The sequence below is a fragment of the Schistocerca cancellata genome, chromosome 10 (genome assembly GCF_023864275.1).
Source record: "Schistocerca cancellata isolate TAMUIC-IGC-003103 chromosome 10, iqSchCanc2.1, whole genome shotgun sequence".
In the NCBI taxonomy this organism is placed as follows: domain Eukaryota; kingdom Metazoa; phylum Arthropoda; class Insecta; order Orthoptera; family Acrididae; genus Schistocerca; species Schistocerca cancellata.
The window spans coordinates 32,648,735-32,664,291 of record NC_064635.1 but is presented as its reverse complement, the minus strand read 5'-3'; positions in this window follow the sequence as shown (position 1 = coordinate 32,664,291).

Below are 15,557 nucleotides of genomic sequence, written 5' to 3'. Positions count from 1 at the left end.
CGCACACTCCGCTGCAGAGTGAAAAATCTCATTCCGGAATTATCAGTTTATTCAGAATGATTTTTCAGGGCCATGACACAGCACTGTTGACTTCCAGGTTTAACAGTTTTGATTCACAGTCAGTTAATTATTGAAAGGTTACATTACGAGATTTCTGTTGAATGGTTATATATGAGTCACATTTTTATTGGGAGGTTAGTCACCTTTTTATTGGGAGGTTACGGAATTTATCTGTTGGGAGGTTACACACCTCTTGAAGTACATGCTAAGACAAGAAGGAGAACGCGCTGCGAAGGACTTATCCGAATGGGACGGAAATCAGTAGACGTGACTCACATTTATAAACAAACTTCTTCGCTGATGATTGTGGCTAATTTCGAAGCAAGATTCGTCACTGAAGACAATTCTACACCAGTTAATGAGATTCAAGGCCGAAGACGTGTCTGGTGACGTCCTGGATGGCAGTTGGACATCAACCTGTTCATCGCCCGCCATACGGCGTGACAACCAGGAGAGATGACCACTGGGGTGCCCTTTCTTTCCATAGCAGGACCCCTTGGCTGTGATCCGTGGCGCCCTTGCTGCACACCGGTACAACGACGATATCCTAAACCTTGTTTTTTTTCCCTTCATGACAAGCCATCCTGGGCAGACATTTCAGCAATATACACTCCTGGAAATGGAAAAAAGAACACATTGACACCGGTGTGTCAGACCCACCATACTTGCTCCGGACACTGCGAGAGGGCTGTACAAGCAATGATCACACGCACGGCACAGCGGACACACCAGGAACCGCGGTGTTGGCCGTCGAATGGCGCTAGCTGCGCAGCATTTGTGCACCGCCGCCGTCAGTGTCAGCCAGTTTGCCGTGGCATACGGAGCTCCATCGCAGTCCACATGCCGCGACAGCGTGGACGTGAACCGTATGTGCAGTTGACGGACTTTGAGCGAGGGCGTATAGTGGGCATGCGGGAGGCCGGGTGGAAGTACCGCCGAATTGCTCAACACGTGGGGCGTGAGGTCTCCACAGTACATCGATGTTGTCGCCAGTGGTCGGCGGAAGGTGCACGTGCCCGTCGACCTGGGACCGGACGGCAGCGACGCACGGATGCACGCCAAGACCGTAGGATCCTACGCAGTGCCGTAGGGGACCGCACCGCCACTTCCCAGCAAATTAGGGACACTGTTGCTCCTGGGGTATCGGCGAGGACCATTCGCAACCGTCTCCATGAAGCTGGGCTACGGTCCCGCACACCGTTAGGCCGTCTTCCGCTCACGCCCCAACATCGTGCAGCCCGCCTCCAGTGGTGTCGCGACAGGCGTGAATGGAGGGACGAATGGAGACGTGTCGTCTTCAGCGATGAGAGTCGCTTCTGCCTCGGTGCCAATGATGGTCGTATGCGTGTTTGGCACCGTGCAGGTGAGCGCCACAATCAGGACTGCATACGACCGAGGCACACAGGGCCAACACCCGGCATCATGGTGTGGGGAGCGATCTCCTACACTGGCCGTACACCACTGGTGATCGTCGAGGGGACACTGAATAGTGCACGGTACATCCAGACCGTCATCGAACCCATCGTTCTACCATTCCTAGACCGGCAAGGGAACTTGCTGTTCCAACAGGACAATGCACGTCCGCATGTATCCCGTGCCACCCAACGTGCTCCAGAAGGTGTAAGACAACTACCCTGGCCAGCAAGATCTCCGGATCTGTCCCACATTGAGCATGTTTGGGACTGGATGAAGCGTCGTCTCACGCGGTCTGCACGTCCAGCACGAACGCTTGTCCAACTGAGGCGCCAGGTGGAAATGGCATGGCAAGCCGTTCCACAGGACTACATCCAGCATCTCTACGATCGTCTCCATGGGAGAATAGCAGCCTGCATTGCTGCGAAAGGTGGATATACACTGTACTAGTGCCGACATTGTGCATGCTCTGTTGCCTGTGTCTATGTGCCTGTGGTTCTGTCAGTGTGATCATGTGATGTATCTGACCCCAGGAATGTGTCAATAAAGTTTCCCCTTCCTGGGAAAATGAATTCACGGTGTTCTTATTTCAATTTCCAGGAGTGTAGTTCTCGCCCGCACACAGTGGAAGTTTCTACCGGTTGCCTTCGTACTTGGCGCACCCTACTTTGGTCAGCAAGGTCACCGGAGCTCTCCCCAATTGAGAACGTTTGGAGCATTGTGGGCAGACCCTCTAACCACCTCGAGATTTTGTCGATCAAACGCACCAACTGGATAGAATCTGGCACAATGTCCCTCAAGAGGACATCCGACAGCCCCGTCAATTAATGTGGAGGCGAATAACTGCTTGCATAAGGGTCATATGTGGACCGACATGTGGTTGACCTGCTTAAGCCGGCCAGGGTGGCCGTGCGGCTCTATGCGCTACAGTCTGGAAGCGCGCAACCGCCACGGTCGCAGGTTCGAATCCTGCCTCGGGCATGGATGTGTGTGATGTCCTCAGGTTAGTTAGGTTTAAGTAGTTGTAAGTTCTAGGGGACTGATGACCACAGCAGTTAAGTCCCACAGTGCTCAGAGCCATTTGAACCATTTTGAACTTGCTCAATTTATTAAGGTCTTTCTCTTGACAAACTCATGTAATTTTCCTGCAATTGTAATCTTTTGTTTCTCTGTACATTTACATCACGTCTACCGATTTTCGCCAAATTCGGATAATTCGATTGTGGCCGGATCTTTGGAGTGAAGGAATGTGCGATAAAGAGTGGAGAAGACAGGGACAGAGTGGAGAGGGACTATATTTTACTCAGAATAATTTTCACGACAGAATTGGGTGTGGAATATGATCGAATATTATCGTGTTATCAAACAAAAGGGCTTCATAGACACTAAAAAATTATAATAAATAATTATTATTTGTGAAATAATTTGATTTTATGTGTCAATATCTGAGCCAATGTTCATGGAAAATAGACAATGCAAATCATCTTTGTTATCTGTGATAATTGCAGCTCAAGGGGTTGGGTTGGGTCGTGTGGGGGAAGAGACCAAACAGCGAGGTCATCGGTCTCATCGGATTAGGGAAGGAAGTCGGCCGTGCCCTTTCAAAGGAACCAACCCGGCATTTGCCTGGAGCGTTTTACGGAAATCACGGAAAACCTAAATCAGGATGGCTGGACGCGGGATTGAACCGTCGTCCTCCCGAATGGCAGATCAAGGACGCTTCTTCTTCGTACCATTGAATTGACTGGACGTGATTGATGTAACACTGAGGTCTGTAAGAAACTGTAATGTGTTGTTAATTAATATTTGCAAAATAGGGTTACTTTGGATGTGAAATGATTTTGATTTATTTCAAAGTTTAATCCATTGTAATCCTCATCCTGTATAAGTGTTAATTTTTCCGCTCAGCTACTAAGGAGCGCAGCCATTAGCGTTAGTGCTTTACAGCGTAGTTTATTTGTAAATGGTAGAAAAGTAATAAGCGATTTTCATTGAGAATATTTTCAAATGTTAATGCATAATGAGGCTAAAGCAAAATGATTAAATATATGTTATTCGTTTGTGGTAAAATAGGATCTAAAGCGACAATCGATAAGTGATTGTCTCATGTCAGCCGCCATCTTAGCAAAATATTGCAGCGGCAGTTTTGAATAGAATTTTTATGAGACACAAATGTTGTTGGTTATAAATAATTACTATAATAATTGTGGATAGGTGGTCAAGAACCTACTTTGAAAAGTCAAATTCAACTTAGATTGAATGTTTAAATACAGTGCAGGTAGCACATTACGTTATATAAATTCTTATCTGCTGATGTATGGAACCTGATTATTTCGCACTACTTTCATGAAATATTTTAATAGGAAAAATACGTCAGTGTTGAGCGCCTGTAGCATTCTGTTACAAACTGTTCATTTTGCTAAAGAGAAGTGCTTCCACCTCATATAACAGTAGTATTAAATTTGATAAACGATCTCCAATTTAGTGCCATTTAAACTACTTTGCAGACAACATTGCTACACAAATCTCAGGTGGAGATTTTTTTACCAAAGTGACGATTATTAGCCGGGAAAAGCAATGTTGAGATAAAAAAAATGGCTCTGAGCACTATGGGACTCAACATCTGAGGTCATAAGTCCCCTAGAACTTAGAATTACTTAAACCTAACTAACCTAAGGACATCACACACATCCATGCCCGAGGCAGGATTCGAACCTGCGACCGTAGCAGTCGCGCGGTTCCGGACTGAGCGCCTAGAACCGCTCGGCCACTCTGGCCGGCTGAGATAAAAGACTTGTTACGTTGATTATAGGTGACTGGTTTTATTGATGATCTTGCTGAAATCGCACAACACATAATCAAGCCACGAATACTGTGCACGCTACAAGACCTACATAGACGAACCAGGGCCTGCAAACTGTGGACGATAGTACCGGTGATAATGGAGATGATGTCGTTTTAAACGGCCAGTAGTACTGAAAATAAAAAAGGTGCACAGCTGTCGGTTCGTATGATGAATTTTATTCTTCTGGCTCCGATATTTTTCAGCACAGGAAGTTTCGCAAGCAGTATTTTTTTTTTTTTTACCACTGGGGAAAGGCGGGGGTCGTTGCTTTTTTTTTATTATTTGGAGAGTTAGAGCAGCTTGCTTTCGCCGTTTTGCGCCTGTAATTAACGAACTGCGAGCGTGTCATTAATATTGATTAGCCCTGTGGGGGGGCAGCCGCTCCGTTACTGCCATTAGCTACTCTGCTGGCAGGACGTAGTCCACGTTAATAAGCATTTAGCTCGCGGCTTTGAACTTCGCCAGTCGCCACCAGGGGGCGACTCCCTTCCTGCCGCTCTGCTCCTTTTCATTCACGGTGTGTAGCAACTCGTTTTATGTTGCTGGAATCACATTTTCTCACAAGTGAAGATAAGCGCGCAATAGAAAGACGTCAACTTTCAGTTGTATTTGCACGTAATCGGAAGAGAGAAAAGAAAAACATATCAGATATGCAAGAAAAGAGCTATTCAGCGTTTGCGGAAATATGATCGATACTGTGACATTTGTAGTTTCGTGTACGGTAATTAATCAACGAATGAAGCAAATTTAATGCGCGCTCAGCGTTAACTTTATTGCAATCATATTAACAATTTTCACTTGAGTACCGTGATATAATTTCATAATCGATTATCGAAACGAAGTCGATTGGGAAAACTAAAAAGAGCTCTTTAAACCTAATCAAAAAATTGTATCAAGTGAACTCCATTCTTTTCTTTTACATAATAAACACAGGCGTGTAAACTTAAGGACGAAAGTAGCTTTCGCATGAGGTGTCACTGCGAAGTAACATAGGTCTATGAAACTCGAACCACATACAGGGTGGTCCATTCATCGTGCCTGGGCCAATTATCTCATGACATAAGCGTCAAACGAAAAAACTACAAAGAACGAAACTTGTCTAGCTTGAAGGGGGAAAACAGATGGTGCTATGGTTGGCCCGCTAGATGGCGCTGCCACAGATCAAACGGATATCAACTGCGTTTTTTTGAAATAGGAACCCCCATTTCTATTACATATTCCTGTAATAAGTAAATAAATATGAATGTTTTAGTTGGGCCACTTTTTTGCTTTCTGATAGATGGCGCTGTTATAGACACAAACATATGGCTCACAATTTTAGACAATCAGTTGGTAACAGGTAGGTTTTTTAAATTAAAATACAGAACGCACGTACGTGTGAACATTTTATTTCGGTTGTTCCAATGTGATACATGTACCTTTGTGAACTTATCATTTCTGAGAACGCATGCTGTTACAGCGTGATTACCTGTAAATACCGTACTAATGCAATAAATGCTCAAAATGATGTTCGTCAACCTCAATGTATTTGGCAATACGTGTAACGACATTCCTCTCAACAGCGAGTAGTTAACTTTCCGTGATGTTTGCACATGCATTGACAGTGCGCTGACGCATGTTGTCAGGCGTTGTCGGTGGATCACCATAGCAAATATCTTTCAACTTTCCCCACGGAAAGAAACCCGGCGACGTCAGATCCGGTGAACGTGCGGGCCATGGTATGGTGCTTCGACGACCAATCCACCTGTCATGAAATATGCTATTCAATACCGCTTCAACCGCACGCGAACTATGTGACTGACATCCATCATGTTGGAAGTACATCGCCATTCTGTCACGCAGGGAAATATCTTGTAGTAACATCATTAGAACATTAAGTGGGAAAACAGCATACATTGCACAATTTAAATTACCATCGATAAAATGAGGGCCAATTATCCCTCCTCCCATAACGCCGCACCATACATTAACCCGCCAAGGTCGCTGATGTTCCACTTGTCGCAGCCATCGTGGATTTTCCGTTGCCCAATAGTGCATATTATGCCGGTTTACGTCACCGCTGTTGGTGAATGACGCTTCGTCGCTAAATGGACGCGTGGAAAAAATCTGTCATCGTCCCGTAATTTCTCTTGTGCCCAGTGGCAGAACTGTACGCGACGTTCAAAGTCGTCGGCATGCAATTCCTGGTGCATAGAAATATGGTACGGGTGCAATCGATGTTTATGTAGCATTCTCAACACCGAAGTTTTTGAGATTCCCGATTCTAGCGCAATTTGTCCGCTACTGATGTGCGAATTAGCCGCGACAGCAGGTAAAACACCTACTTGGTCATCATGATTTGTTGCAGGTCGTGGTTCACATTTCACATGTGTCTGAACATTTCCTGTTTCCTCAAATAAGGTTACTATCCGGCGAACGGTCCAGACAGTTGGATAATGTCGTCCAGGATACCGAGCAGCATACATAGCACACGCCGGTTGGGCATTTTGATCACAATAGCCATACATCAACACGATATCGACCTTTTCTGCAATTGGTAAACGGTCTATTTTAACACGGGTAATGTATCGAGAAGCAAATGCCGTCCGCACTGGCGGAATGTTACGTGATAACACGTACTTACACGTTTGTGACTATTACAGCGCTATCTATCACAAAGTGAAAAAAGTGATCCAACTAAAACATTCATATTTCTTTTCGTACTACACGGATATGTAATAAAAATGGGAGTTCCCATTTAAAAACGCAGTTGATATCCGTTTGACCTATGGCAGCGCTATCTAGCGGGCCAACCATAGCGCCATCTGGTTCCCACTTCAAACTAGACGAGTTTCGTTGTTTGTAGTTTTTTCGTTTGACGCTTATTTCGTGAGATATTTGGTCCAGTCACGATCAATGGACCACCCTGTATAGAAAGAAGTGCTACATTATAGCACACAAATAAATAAGCAATGAGACGAACAGAAATAACACTCATATTCAAAGAAAGCAACTATACCCAAGTCACCGCGACTTCCGATGGTTCTCTGGATATCAACAATGGTACATGTGGAGGAGATCTTCGAACGAGACGAGTGGACTGGCCTGGCCATTCTCTCCACCTAAAATCCCATAGAGCACATGTGGAATGAGTTGCAGACACGTATTGCAGCATGAGCACGCGCATCGGCGACCACGTAGCAGTTGTGGTGGAAGAATGGAACGCCCTACGAGAAGAACTCCTTACTGTAACAGTTCTGGTCCTAAATGTAATACTTCTGTCACTAAATGTAACTGGGTTTTCTCTTTTGACGCTGTCAATTGACAGGATGAGCATTCTAAAGCATTCTGTCATTGTGAAAATATTAAATTAATCAACATGTGGGCAGGGTGGGTTCTTCCTTGGCTCGGGTATGAGGTAGAATGAAACAGAATTTTTACATAAGATAACTTTTATTGCAAGTTTCGAACAACGATTTTCTTACTGGATTGTACTGGCTCGGAGAACGGCAGCTGTGTCGTTTGCGTAGCCTTCTGCTGCGGCAGCGGCGGCGTCTGATTACGCGTAGCGGTGTGTATCTCGTGTCGCCGTCTCGCCCAGCTGACCGGAGACGCGCAGCGCGAGGTGGCCCGTTTAATTATTGCGAGCGAAGTCGTGCATCGGATGGTGACACCTTGGATGTGGCGTCCCAGTGTTTCTCTTCTCTAAGCGGGCGCGTGGCCGCGTGTGTTGTGCGTCGGCCAGCGGAGCGGCGCGGCGGGGGAAGGCCAGTGTCCCGGACTCGAACAACGGACTCCCGCTTGCCAGTCTTCGGCTGTCAGATCATCATCCCAGCTCACAGGTGACTGTTGATGTGAGGCCGTCTCCTTCCCGTCCTCACGAGTCACCCGGGTACGTAAAAATCAGACTTCAAATACCTTTCAACTTCTGTCTTCTGGCGCCGAGGCTGCTGCTTGCTATTCCATTACAGCGGCGGACTTGGTGCGTCTGTGCATGATGTAGTCTCTTCTTGCATGACGGTCTTCAGCACCGAAACTGACTGAAAACTACTGCTACGCTTCTTAACTTCTTCGTTTTCTTCGTCTCTCGTCTCCGTCTGTCGGGCCAACTGCGTCTCGCGTATTTATTCACTTCAGTTTACTGGAGGTGAACGACTTCACGGTCATTGCCTCTTCTGTCACGTTGAAAAGCTTCTCGAAGAATCTTCTTAACGTCGGTCATTGGCTCTTGGGATGTAGGCGAGGGCCTTTGCTCACATGTGACAACTGAGAAACACGTGAGCCGGTCGGGCGATGCCCTGACGGCTGAATCGACAGCGCCCGCTTATGTGGAACTTGCTGACTTCACCGTCATTGTCTCTGCTGTTCTACCCGCTGTTTGCCAGTATGTAACTCTCTAAACTAAACCAAGTTTTTCATTTATATTCTAATTTCTACTTCACTTTTATTTCACTAATTTATTTACTTAAGTACCACTCAACATTCTAGCAGCGTGGGAGTACATTGCAGAGGACGTATTGCCGTCCGTGGTGATCATACACCCTATTCCATCTGCTTGGCCGTACACATACACCATCTCAGCCTTTTTTCTGACATGAATACCACATCATTCTGTTGCTTACAGTATGCAACTAGGGATGGGCTATGATCGCGCTCGAGAAACGCGAGACGTGAAGGCAATTTCTCGACAATGTATCGGGTACGCTCGAGAAATTGCGCAAACCTTCAGTATACGAAGCACTGAGTCGCAGCGGTCGTACTCATCGTATGTACGTGCACGGAAAACTTCGAAATTCTATGATTGATATCAACTGTACTGCCGCTATTAATGTGCACTGAAGTATTAGTATATGTCTCATAAGACAAAAATCATAGAATTATTGTTTAAAACAAAGCACAGAATTCTCATGGAACAGAAGCTTTATTCTTACAAAATAAATTACCTTGCACATTCTGCATGTATGCATGCATGCTTAAACGTAAAAGAGATGTGCTATAGCCTTTTATACAGGGTGTTACAAAAAGGTACGGCCAAACTTTCCTGAAACATTCCTCACACACAAATAAAGAAAAGATGTTATGTAGACATGTACCCGGAAACGCTTAATTTCCATGTTAGGGTTCATTTTAGTTTTGTCAGTGTGTACTGTACTTCCTCGATTCACTGCCAGTTGGCCCAATTGAAGGAAGGTAATGTTGAGTTCGGTGCTTGTGTTGACATGCGACTCATTGCTCTACAGTACTAGCATCAAGCACATCAGTACGTAGCATCAACAGGTTAGTGTTCATCACGAACGTGATTTGCAGTCAGTGCAATGTTTACAAATGCGGAGTTGACAGATGCCCATTTGATGTATGGATTAGCACGGGGCAATAGCCGTGGCGCGGTACGTTTGTATCGAGACAGATTTCCAGAACGAAGGTGTCCCGACAGGAAGACGTTCGAAGCAATTGATCGGCGTCTTAGGGAGCACGGAACATTCCAGCCTATGACTCGCGACTGCGGAAGACCTAGAACGACGAGGACACCTGCAATGGACGAGTCAATTCTTCGTGCAGTTGACAATAACCCTAATGTCAGCGTCAGAGAAGTTGCTGCTGTACAAGGTAACGTTGAACACGTCACTGTATGGAGAGTGCTAAGGGAGAACCAGTTATTTCCGTACCATGTACAGCGTGTGCAGGCACCATCAGCAGCTGATTGGCCTCCACGGTTACACTTATGTGAAAGATTCATCCAACAATGTGTCAATCCTCATTTCAGTGCAAATGTTCTCTTTACGGATGAGGCTTCATTCCAACGTGATCAAATTGTAAATTTTCACAATCAACATGTGTGGGCTGACGAGAATCCGCACGCAATTGCACAATCACGTCATCAATACAGATTTTCTGTGAACGTTTGGCCAGGAATTGTTGGTGATGTCTTGATTTGGCCCCATGTTCTTCCACCTACGCTCAATGGAGCACGTTATCATGATTTCATACGGGATACTCTACCTGTGCTGCTAGAACAAGTGCCTTTACAAGTACGACACAACATGTGGTTCATGCACGATGGAGCTCCTGCACATTTCAGTCGAAGTGTTCGTACGCTTTGTAAGTAGGTTGTTTAGGTTTTTTCATTGGTAACGCCACGTAGCGCTCTGTATGAAAACCACTGGCTGTGCTGTGTGCAGTCTGTGGCTAGTTTGCATTGTTGTCTGCCATAGTAGTGTTGGGCAGCTGGATGTGAACAGCGCATAGCATTGTGCAGTTGCAGGTGAGCCGCCAGCAGTGGTGGATGTGGGGAGAGAGATGGCGGAGTTTTGAAATTTGAAAGACTGGATGTCATGAACTGCTATATATATTATGACTTTTGAACACTAGTAAGGTAAATACATTGTTTGTTCTCTATCAAAATCTTTCATTTGCTAACTATGCCTATCAGTAGTTAGTGCCTTCTGTAGTTTGAATCTTTTATTTAGCTGGCAGTAGTGGCGCTCGCTGTATTGCAGTAGTTCGAGTGTGAGGTAAGTGATTTGTGAAAGGTATAGGTTAATGTTAGTCAGGGCCATTCTTTTGTATGGATTTTTGTAGGTCAGATTGCGTTGCGATAAAAATATTGTGTGTCAGTTTAAGCACAGTCATGTATAATTTTTCTAAGGGGACATTTCATATGGCGACCCTGCCAGGATACCTCACTGGAATCTTCTGATTTTTTCTTGTAGTTTGTGTAATTAGTGTAGATTTTGTTTATTGCTAAAATGTAATTGTAGAGAGAATCTCCTTTGTAGTTGCAGTCTTTCATTGTTGTACAGTAAAACAGCTGTGGCATGCATGTAAATTTGCACCAAGTATTTCGCAGCTGCGCTTGCAAGTAATTAGATATTATTTTCAGTGCTATGTTAATGTATTCTCTTATTTTTGCTCTTCAAATTGTGTTTTTCTGTGTTGTCGTGTGAAATATTGTGACAATAATGGCGTGTGAAAAACGTAATACTAGGCTCCAAAGTAAACTGAGAAATGACAGTGAAGACGAAAGCAGTGTGTTAGCGCCACCATGTAATGAATTAACTAATGTTCAAAGTAGTTACTTGGTAATTGTGCATAGGGAAGTGGAGTGGGCTGCAAATAATGGTGTAGGCAGTGAAACAATTAGTGAACAGGGAAGCATTATTGATCGATCGGTCAGCAATAGCTCGCCTCAGGAATCCAAAATGACAGCACACAATCTCGCAAATACTGTAGATTCAGGTTTTGGATCCTCACCGTATTCTCAAATACGCCAAGACACATTTTCTGCTTGTCAAAACGTGAATGTTGCTGGTGCAAATGCACTACCGAAAAGCATAGAGGAACAGATTCCAGACACTAATACATTATTATTGCAATTAATACAACAAATGGGACAAACACAGCAAAAGCTTCAAAAGTTAGACACAATGGAACAAAATCTTCGGAAGTTAGACACCACACTTGAACAAACACGTGAAGATTTAACTACTGAGTTACATAACATTGAATCTAAATGTCAAAAAGTCTGTACTGACGTAAAAACACAAATTTGTGAGCATTTCCAACCTATTTATTCGCGTCATGAAAATGCATTACAGAATCACGAAGCAGCCATAAAAGAACTGCAAACTATTGTTCATGAAAATCACGACACCTTGCAAACTAAAATTGACTCAGTTGCATCTACCGATTCGGTTACGCAACTTGCAAAAACTCAGGAAAATTTAAAGGACACAGTAGATACGATTTCAACACAAATGGACACTCTGAAACTTGGTTCAGAAAACCACGCAGAGGAAATAATTTCACTATTGGATAAAGTAGCCGAACTTTCAGATCAGTTCACTAACTTATCTACAAAGGTAGATGATGATCTGAATGACACAAGACCTGTAGCCTTCACGGACACTGAAGAGTATGAACAAATTAGAAAATTCAAATAAAATCAAAATCAAATCAATACACAGTAAAAAAGAGAAATCTGGGAAGTACAAGATCAGTTGGCACAAGTAATACAAGAATTACATATTTCAGAGGACACTCGCGCTCCAGTACGGGAAGAGGGACATAGAAATACGGAACAACCACAAAATAATAACACAGGACACTTCGGAAATTATGAAAGAAATTGGCAAGGCGCATTGGATTTTAAGATGGAACCACCGAAACGAAGTAACAATGAGCGATGTGCGACTCGCCAACACGATGATTTTGACTATAAGCTGTTCATTACTACACATAAATTCAAAACATTTAAGAATTCTGACAACGACATTCATCCACAAGCATGGCTTCATCAATTCTCTCATTGTTTTCCTCCCAACTGGTCATTAGAGCACAGATTAGAATTTATGTGTGGCTATTTAGAGAATGAACCAGATGTAAGAATGCGATCGGTCATTCACGATTGTCACAGTGAAGGAGAATTTTATCATGCCTTCCTCTCAGCGTATTGGTCTCAAGCTACACAAGACCGAGTAAAACATAGCATCATAATGATGAAACGTTTCGAACAATCTGAATTTTCCAGTCTTGTGAAATATTTTGAAGACATGTTGCACAAGAATCAGTACCTGTCAAACCCATACAGCCCCTCAGAACTCATCCGCATTTGCTTAATCAAACTACCTGAACATTTAAGAAATATTATTTTGGCAGGACATCTCAAAGACGACATTGAAGCTTTTCAGGGACTCTTACAAGAATTAGAAATTGACACTGACAATCACGAGACGCGAAAACACGAGCACAACAATTACAGGTCAGTCACAATTCCGCGATGAAAGAAATAATAACTGGACACGACAAGGCTATTCTTACAACACAAATCGTGACCAAAACAGACACCACCCATATGACAACCGTTGGCAGAGTAATAATAGTCGCAGAGAAAGATCGCATTTCTGTAGTAATGAATATGACAGAGATAACCATAGAAACAGACAATATGGCAACCAGAACTATTATTATCACAGGAGACAGAATAACTTCAGACGCAACGGTCCACCGTGCAGTGATAATTCAGGGAGAAATTCTCCACCACTTAACCGACAAGAAAGAAGCTACAGGAACTACTGACATGACGACAGACGATATAATCGTAATGACAGACTTGAATTGCATCAGAACTGGCGAGATTCAAACAGAGCAGGGCACTCTCAACAAGGTGAATTTGTAGAAGTTAGGTCTCCTAATCCTAATAACGACGCGCGCCAACAAAGAGACAGACAATGACTCGCACCGCAGGCAGCCGCGTGCGCCGGCTGGCTCAGACAAAAATAACATAGACGCTAACCTTGAGAAAAATTCCAGTATTCTTTACCGACGTATACCGCACGATAATTGCGTTCAAGTTGAAACTCTGAGCACTATGAAGAGTAAAAGATTGCACCACATTGCACATGTAAAACCGTTTATTGAGAGATAATCTGCTTTTTAACTTGTCTTTGCTATAAAATTTTTCACTTTACATTACTAGTATGCTTTGTCAGACTTAGAATCTGTAAACATGCAACAATGTTTGAAGTTAAATATCCAGTCAAGAACCAAGAGAAATTATTTAAACAGAAATTACGAATGCATTTTTACTGTGAACAGACGACACAGTGTTATTGTGTGTGTACATTCTTGCTTGTTAGTTGCGCCATTACGTAACGTCTATAAGGCTCACATACTTAGAACATTTACCAGTACTGCTAATGAGATTATAATGCAACATTTTGGTTTACTTGAAAATACATTCTGGATTTAAAGTACTTTCTGTGAGATACCAGATGACACAGTGGTTAGTTTATGTGACAGCTACACGATTTTATCACGACGCTACTAATGAGTGACAATTTACAATGTTGCTTTTGCGGTGTATCTGTTTTATATCTGCACAGTTTTTCTGAATTCTTCTGGAAAGTAAAACATGTTTTAGTAGTAACTTCTGTGGTATAGCTACAAGGAGACAGCCTTTTCCGTAGTACAACAATACGTTACAGCACAGTACTTTCTTCATCACAGCAATAAGCGTAATAACTAAGATATCTATACGCAAAGCATTTCACTTTTGTTTATCATGAGGTAAGTACATTGACTTCCGCAGAACTTAGCTTTCGGAGGACGATAGCTACGACACTTCCACAGAGATTATCTTACAACAAGACGCACAGTTTAGCGCTACAGTACACGTATTTGAGTGATTAATTTTGTACTTAAAACATTTATTTTTAAAGATATTTGAAGTACAATGATACAAAGGTTTTCCGTGATACATTTCATTCCATTGCTGTAATCTGTAACACCTGAGGGTATAATTACATTAATCCTCAGGGAGGTACACGCGTACTTTGTGTGCCATGTGTTTGGCAAGCACAAGGAGCCCTAGCTAATATGGTATTGGCTTATACAACTTTACACATCGGTACCATATTTCTCTAACACAGAATTATACAGCTATCTGATTATTTGACAGAGAAACAAACATCTTTTTACTACGTCAGTGACACATGTTTACTCAATTACACAGTTGAATAACTTCACACTTACGAAACTGTATTTTGTCTGTACTTTGTGAACTGTTCATATTTTTTCGGAACCATTGTGATACTATGAGAGCTTTTAATGATGTATTTGGTAAGGGAGCATGATTTTAAAGTACGTTTGAGGTAGATGACACTATTGAAATGAGCAGAGAATTTTTTTTAGATTTTGAAATTATTGCAGAAAGCTACGACGTTTTTGAGATTTGACTGAAGTGTTATTTTTATGACGACGATGTGTATTGTGCTGTTGAGGTATGTTTATGATAAACAAGATAATGCTACCGTATATGAGGAATTTGATTATGCTATGTATTTATTATGATGAAATATTGAAGAAATGTCGATGAATATGTATATGAATAATGAGTAGTGGTTAGGGACTCTGATTTGTGGAAAAGGATGTTGGAAACCAAGAATCGTACTTTAAGAGTTATGAAATGTGTGTAAATGCGTGAATGTATCACAATGCGGACGAAAACTTTTTGAACACTGTTATATTCATAGGATTTTGTTTCTACGCATTTGCAACGCAAATTCTCGACCTGTGAAATTTTTTATATGAGACTGTCACTGTAATGCAAACTGGTGTCGTAAATATTTCAGTAAGAAAGTTAAGTGGCCACCTTCACGTAATGAGTCGTGGGCACCCAGCTGCACGACAATCGCCTGGAAAAAAGCCATTAGTGTGTGCCTTTCAGAGGCACAGGTGGAAACAAAAGGGGCCATTATCCTCG